This window comes from Balaenoptera physalus, assembly GCF_965194825.1.
Source record: "Balaenoptera physalus genome assembly, chromosome: 1".
NCBI classification, from domain to species: Eukaryota; Metazoa; Chordata; class Mammalia; order Artiodactyla; family Balaenopteridae; genus Balaenoptera; species Balaenoptera physalus.
The window spans coordinates 171,456,325-171,464,513 of NC_138882.1; the positions used below are offsets into that span (position 1 = coordinate 171,456,325).

Sequence of the window (8,189 nt, forward strand, 5' to 3'; positions counted from 1 at the left end):
CTCTTATTGTGGAGCACAGGCTCTAGGTGCGTGGGCTTCAGTAGTTGTGGCACACGGGCTCAGTAGTTGTGGCACACGGGCTCAGTAGTTGTGGCTCGCGGGCTCTAGAGCGCAGGCTCAGTAGTTGTGGCGCATGGGCTTAGTTGCTCCGCAGCATGTGGGATCTTCCCGGACCAGGTATCAAACCCGTGTCTCCTGCATTGGCAGGCAGATTCTTAACCACTGCGCCACCAGAGAACCCCGCTTTAATATATCTTATTTTTTTTAATTTATTTTATTGAATTATAGTTGATTTACAATGTTGTGTTAATTTCTGCTATACAGCAGTGATTCAGTTATACATACGTATACATTCTTTTTCATATTCTTTTCCATTATAGTTTATCAAAGGATATTGAATATAGTTCCCTGTGCTATACAGTAGAACCTTGTTGTGTACCTATTCTATATATAATAGTTTGCATCTGCTAATCCCAAACTCCCAATCCATCCCTCCCCCACCCTCCTCCCCCTTGGCAACCACAAGTCTGTTCTCTATGTCTGTGAGTCTGTTTCTGTTTCATAGATATGTTCATTTGCGTCATATTTTAGATTCCACATATAAGTGATAACATATGGTATTTGTCTTTCTCTTTCTGACCTCCTTTGCTTGGTATGATAATCTCTAGTTGAATCCATGTTGCTGCAAATGGCATTATTTCATACTTTTTATGGCTGAGTAGTATTCCATTGTACAGATGTACCACATCTTCTTTATTCATTCATCTGTTTTTTTTAAATTTATTTATTTATTTATTTATTTATGGCTGTGCTGGGTCTTCGTTTCTGTGCGAGGGCTTTCTCTAGTTGCGGCGAGCGGGGGCCACTCTTCATCGCGGTGCGCGGGCCCCTCACTGTCGCGGCCTCTCTTGTTGCGGAGCACAGGCTCCAGACGCGCAGGCTCAGCAATTGTGGCTCACGGGCCCAGTTGCTCCGAGGCATGTGGGATCCTCCCAGACCAGGGCTCGAACCCGTGTCCCCTGCATTGGCAGGCAGACTCTCAACCACTGCGCCACCAGGGAAGCCCTCATTCATCTGTTGATGGACATTTAGGTTGTTTCCATGTCTTGGCTACTGTGAATAGTGCTGCTATGAACATAAGGGTACCATTTCACCATGAACATTTTCCTGGCCATTAAGATGTTTTCCTGAGGAGAGACCACGTGGGGGCTGGCGGAGCTGAATCTCTGGCGGGCGTCCAGTTTGGGGCCAGGTTGGAGTTGGAACCATGGAGATTTGGAAGGAAACCCCACCCCCAACTTGTGCCCCTGGCAGCGGGGAATGGAACCATCCCCCTAATGCACCCGCCTATATGGAGCATCAGTTGGAGGCGGTGTGCTATCGGGGCATTCCTGCTAACGGTTTCCAGCTTGAGTGGCCTCTGCTGGGCTGGCTCCCTCTGGCCTTTTAGGGACCATTGTGCTGTCCGCAAGGAAGATTTTTGCTCCGCTGGAGTCCAGACAGAGGCTGGAGTGGATGACCTCACTTGGGTAGGGGACAGAGGTATCCTAATGGCTTCCAATTCAGGTGCTGTTGAATTGTGGGAGCTGGATGAGAATGAGACACTCATTGACAGCAAGTTCTGCAAGTATGAGCACCATAACATCGTGTCTGCAGTGTCCCAGTCTCTGGCACACAAGCGGTTGGTGGTAGCAAAGACTTCTGCATCAAGGTTTGGGACCTTGCTCAGTAGATGATTCTGAATTCATACCGAGCTCACTCTGGGCAGGTCACCTGTGTTGCTGCCTCTCTGCACAAAGACTCTGTGTTTCTTTCATGCAGTGAGGACAGTAGAATTTCACTGTGGGATATCCACTGCCCCAAGCCAGCATCACAGATGGGCTGCAGTGCCTCTGGCTACCTTCCTACCTCCCAGCCTTGGCATCCTCAGTGGAGTAAAGTCTTTGTCTTTGGTGATGAGAATGGACTGTCTCCCTTGTGGGCACAAAGAGTGCAAGCTGTGCCCTCAGCTCAGCTGTGCACTCCCAGTGTGTCACTGGGCTGGTGTTCTCCCCACACAATGCTCCCTTCCTGGCCTCTGTCAGTGAAGACAGCTCACTTGCTGTGCTGGACTCAGGCATTGCTGAGGGGTGTAGAAGCCGAGCCCACAAAGACTGTGAGAGATACTACTCTGTCCCTGCTAAATCACTCCCTTCTTACCCCAGTGGGCTGGGACCATCAGGTCACCTACCATATCGTGCCCACAGAACCTCTCCCAGAGCCTGGACCTAAGAGTGTTGCCGAGTAGGTTGGATTTCAGACAAAAAGCAAATCCCCCGTGAGTATCCACTCCCTTTGCCCCTGCCCTCTTAGTTTGTGAGACAACACAGGAGCCTTATACAGTATGTTGATACGTCAGATCTGTGCAGTTAATAGGCACTGTCTCTCAGTCTGGGGCAGGCTGGATTCTGGGGTCCTGTAGTCAGGGAAGAAAAACTTCCTTGAACATGGATATGCATGTGTGTCTGAGTGTGTGTATAGATACATAGCTGTTGCTGGCAGGGGGAATAAAAAAGCCATCCCACATCTTTCCCAAGACCCAATCCCCACCCCCCAAAGTTAATAAAAGATTTTTTTTTTAAAGAGAAAGTTTTTTTTCCTTTTTTTTTGAATTTTATTTTTTTTAATACAGCAGGTTCTTATTAGTTCTCTATTTTATGCATATTAGTGCATATACGTCAATCCCAGTCTCCCAGTTCATCCCACCACCACCACCACCACTCCACCCCAACCCCCGGTTTCCCCCCTTGGTGTCCATACATTTGTTCTCTACATCTGTGTCTCCATTTCTGCCTTGCAAACTGGTTCATCTGCACGGAAGATTTTTTTTAAAGCAAGACGTTATTTGAGAGACTTTGTTTTGTTTTGTTTTTTGGGGTTTTTTGGCCACGCCCTGCAGCATGTGGGACCTTAGTTCCCCGTCCAGGGATCAAACCCACGACCCCTGCATTGGAAGCAAGGAGTCTCAACCACTGGGCCACGAGGGAAGTCCCAACAAAAGGTTTTTATGCTTCCCATGTAGCTGTGCGTGAGGAATTGGCCTTGTCTGGATGAGGTATGGGATGTGGGCATCCCTGGATTCTTGGAAGCAGCTCATAGACCGCTCATAGAGATAGGAGCAACTTAATTTTTTTATAGAGCTTAATTCACCTTTATCATGTGCTTCCATTCACATCCAGCCCAGTTCACCTTGAGGAAGAGCCAGCACACTCACCACAGTTTTGCTCATCTCCTTGCTATTAAACTGAGCCAGAAGTCCAGTTTCTGGCTGAAGAAGAAGTTTGGCTGGCACCTGTGTAATGCCCACCCCACACGCCCATGGAGTTATGTATACGAGAGATGAGTGTATTTCTGCCACAGATGACATAGAAAAAAGTTTCAGGATGGAGAGCTTAATGGCATTTCAGTTAAAAACTGACACAGGCTTGCATAGGAATGTCTGCCATTGTCCCACCTGAAAACAGCCTGGGGCCTGAGCTTTTTTGCCTCTGGGCCCCTGTCTCTGGATATAAGAAGAACTGAATGCTGTTTTGGGGGACCCTGAAGATTTTAAATGCAGCATCAGATAGAGAATCAGAAGTCCCGGTCAGTGAAATAAGAAGTTGATTCATTGTTTAAAAAAAAGGAAAAAAAGATGTTTTCTTAACACCATTGAGAATGGCTCTGTCAGTGGGTGTGTCCCCCCCCCCCCAGAAGTCACCTTCTTAGCAAGGCTCCTGGGACCACTCAGCCTAAAGGGATCCACTCGATCACTTTATTTTCTTCATGACATATATCACTATCTGAAATTATCTTATTCCCTCATCTGTCCGCTAGTGTCTTGTTTGTCTGCTTATTAAACTAGCCACGAGGCAGTTTAAGCCCTAGGACAGGAGGAACTAATGCACCGCTGGCACCTGGCATACAGCTCTCCTCACCAAACATTCATGGACTGTGTGCCAGGCAGAGTCTTAGGCCCTCAGAGTACAGCAGTGAATAAAACAGACAAAAACCCTTGGCCCTGTGGAGCTTACATTCTAGTGGGGAATGAATGAATGAATGAATTTAACTACCTCCTGTTGTTGGACATTTAGGTCAGTGCTCCTTAAGCTTTCCCCCTGCTTTACCTCTCATATAACCAGGAAATATCTTTAAATTCTCACATTTGATCATTCAAATAAATGTAAAGTTTGCATTCTATGCAGAGTGACCAACTTGTCCTGTTTTGCCTGGGACTTCTCTGATTTTAGCACTGAAAGTCTCATGTCCCCGGAAAACCTTTAGTCTTGGGCAAACTGGGACAGCTGGTCACCCTAATTCTTTGCTCTACTGTATTCATGATTTCTTTTCAAAAAAAAAAACAGCTTTATTGAAATATATTCCACATACAATAAAATTCACTTGTTTTAAAGTGTACATTTCAGTGGGTTTTAGAACAATCACAAGGTTGTGTGATCACCACCACTATCTAATTCCAGAACATTTTCAGCACCCCAAAAAGAAATATTGTACCCGTTAAGCAGTCACTCCCCATTCCCCTCTCCCCACAGCCCCTGACAACTACTAATCTACTTTCTGTCTCTATAAATTTATCTGTTCTGAACATTTCAAATAATGGAATTATGTGGCGTTTTGTAACAGTCTTCTTTCACTTAACATAATGTTTTTAAGGTTCATCCATATCATAGCATGTATCAGCACTTCATTCTTTTTTATTGCCAAATAACATTACATTATACAAATAAAGCATTTTAAAAAATTCTATTTGTTCATCAGCTGACAGACATTTATATTGCTTCCACTTTGGGGCTATTACGAATAATGCTGCTATGAACATTGATAAACAAGTTTTTGTGTGGACGTATGTTTTTATTTCTCTTGAGTACATACCTAGGAGTTGAATTGCTGGGTCATATGGTAACTCTGTTTAGCATTTTGAAAACTGCCAAACTGTCTTCCAAAGTTGCTGCACCCTTTTACATTCCTATCAGCAATGGGTGAGGGTTCCAATTGCTTCATATCCTTGTCAACACTTGTCATTGTCTATATTTTTTATTGTGGCCATGTGGTGTGATTGTCATGTTTGTTTGAACACAAAAATTAGGTTTGAAATTACTTATCATCAAATAAAGTCAACCCCCTTGGAATGTCTCCCATGTCAACCATGTGCCCCGGAGAACCCCAACAGACCTCTCAGGAGCTGTGAGGACAAGGACACCAGCCTGATCTGTGTGGGTTAAAGTCATTTCCAAAGTTTTGATATTGTAAACAACACTTTTTGATAATAAAAAAAATTTACTTTTGGGACTTCCCTGGTGGTCCAGTGGTTAAGACTCTGCACTCCCACTGCAGGGGGCACGGGTTTGATCCCTGGTCAGGGAGCTAAGATCCCGCATGCTACACAGCGTGGCAATAAAAAAAAAAAAAGTTAAAAACATTACTTTTGATTTGTTTGATTACTAGTGAAGTGGAAATTTTTTCACATTTATTTTTTGTATCATTTATATGTATTATTATTTATATTTTTCATATATTTTTATTTGTATTTCTTATTTGGTCCCAGCATAATCTTTTCAGAAGAAGAATCTGGTCACACCCTTGTTTAAAACTTTAGGTGGCTCTGCACTGCCCATGGAATAAAGACCCGCTCCCTTACATCGGACCCTGCCTGCTCCTCTGGCCCCTTTTCACGTCCGGACAACGTGCAGTTTCCAAAATGAGTCCTTCCATCTCTCTCCTTCTGCTTTTGGCCATTTGTGGACATCGCCTCCCCCTGGATGACTCCCAGGCTCGCCACCACATGTCTGATGGAATCGTTCGTTCACGGGACCAGCTTCCTGGGGACACGAAGTCTGCAGAAGGGCTCCCTAGTTAGGAAGCACCCTTCGATTGGTTTAATGCTCTGCTGTCACCATTTTGAAATTCTTAATGATTTTTTTAACAAGGGGTCTCACATTTTTATTCTGCACTGGGACCCGTCCATTATGTATGTAGCCTGTCCTGCTTGTTTACCTTCTGCCTCTCACACAGGTTAATACACTCCTTGACCTCAGAATCTGTCCTACCCCCTCTGTGCCGCCAGTGCCTGCTGGAAGCTGAATAAATGAATGCCCAAAATGTATGAATAAAATGAATGAATGAGGGCTTCCCTGGTGGTGCAGTGGTTGAGAATCTGCCTGGTAATGCAGGGGACACGGGTTCAGATCCCTGGTCCGAGAAGATCCCACATGCCGCAGAGCAACTAAGCCCACGAGCCACAACTACTGACCCTGCATGCTGCAACTACTGAAGCCCGTGCGCCTAGAGCCCATGCTCCGCAACAAGAGAAACCACCGCAGTGAGAAGCCCGCGCACCAAAATGAAGAGTAGCGCCCGCTCGCCGCAACTAGAGAAAGCCCGCGCACAGCAACGAAGACCCAACGCAGCCAAAAATAAATAAATAAAGTAAAATAAATTTATTAAAAAAAAAAATAAAATGAATGAATGATGGTAAGGAAGGGAGGGATGGAGGAAAAGAGAAAGAAAGGAAGGAAGGCAGGAAAGAAGGAGGGAGGGAGGAAAGGAACACAGGAAGGAAGGAAGGAAGGATGGAAAGGAAGGAAGGAAGAAATTCACCTGTTATACCTTGAGGAATAAGGTAGGAGGAATTTTCAGTGTAAACTGAAGTTGAAAGAACATTCCCAGTAGAGGGGACATGGGTGAAAATTCCCCGTGGGCAGGAAGGACCAGGGGGACCTGGGAAATGTGGTTGCACTGGCCTCAGCTGAACCCCCAGGATGTGGGGGAAGGTGCGTGTGGGGGGCAGAGGCAATGGCTGGTCTCCGAAAGGAGCTCTTTCCCTGACTAGGGGCAGGGAGAAAGCCCTGGAATCCAGAAGAGGGGGTGCTAATTAGTGCCCCCAGAGGGGCCTCTCCTGTCATTGGGTGGTGGGAGAGGTCAGGCCAGGAAGTCAAGGGGAGCCAATGAGGACAGCTTGGCTCAAGTCCAGGCCATCAAGGCTGAGTGATCTTAATGACTCCAATCAAAATGCCTTTGCCACCATTGGGACAGACCTCAGGTCTCTGACCCAGGGGTCAGCACCTCCTGCCTGGTGCCCCATCAGAAATAAGGCTTCTCTGGGCCCCAGGCCCTCCACCCCAGCCCACCCTTGGCCCCCTTCCCCTTGGCACCTGGATAGTCCTCAGGGTCCCAGGACCAATGAGAGGTTAGAATAGGCCCCAGCCATGGGTGCCGCAGCTGCCTCCAGGGGCAGGAGATAATGACCTCTTGGGGTTTATGGGCATAGGGTTTGGCCCTGCCCAGCACAAGGGAAGCAGCCCAGATGTCTGCAACCTCCCTGCCCCACGGAGTTTAATGTTGTCAATCTGGGTCCGTCTACTCCGCCCCTCACCTCCTGCTACTTTCTCTCCTTTACTCCTGACCTCCCAGCCACAGTGGCTTTCCTTCCAGACCTTGATAAGTCAAGTTCATTCTCACCTCAGAGCCTTTGCACTTGCTCTTCTCTCTGCCTGGAATGTTCATTCCCCAGATCCAGGCATGTCTGCCTCTTACCATCAGGCGGCCCTCAGCTCAAACCCCACCTCCTCACTCAGGAACGCTAGAATTGTCCTCCCCAGCTGGATGCACGGCCAGCCCTTCTCTACCCCATGACCTTCTTTAATTTTCAGACTGCCTGGCTCAGAATCCTACCTCTATTATCTACTAGCTGGTGCAAGTTACTGAACCTCTCTGTGCCTCTATTTCCTCACCTATAAAATGGGGATAATAGTAACACATGTCATTATGTTGTTGGAAGGAGTAAATGAGATGACACAGGCACATAGTAAGGCTCCATAAAGGGTAGCCATTGTGACCATCACTGTCTGCCCATCCCAGCTCCCCTTGAGAGAAGAAACTGTCTGCTTGCTCATAGCTTCAACCCCAGGGCCTAGAACAGTGCTTGGTACATAAAAGCCACTCCAGAAATATGTATTGATATAATTGATCTGTTTGTTTTTCTCCTAATATTTTGCCCTTTTCCTACTCTCCTGCTTCCCATGCAAGAGAAACTGTTAAGCAGACTAAAGGCCTCCCCAGGCTGGAACAGGAGGAAGGATGGAGACAGTGGTGAGAGCAGAGACATCACGGGCCCTGAGAGGGCCCTGCACGTTGCAGCCAGACCCCAAAGGGAG

At 46.8% G+C, this 8,189-nt stretch overlaps 1 pseudogene across 1 annotated transcript; it reads left to right on the top strand.

Annotated features, from left to right (window-relative positions):
• The first annotated feature begins 774 nt into the window (after positions 1–774).
• On the top strand, positions 775–5,447 carry LOC309637350 (methylosome protein WDR77 pseudogene; annotated as a pseudogene). Its single transcript has one exon. The product of its transcript is annotated as a methylosome protein WDR77 pseudogene (transcript).
• The last annotated feature ends 2,742 nt before the right edge of the window (positions 5,448–8,189 follow it).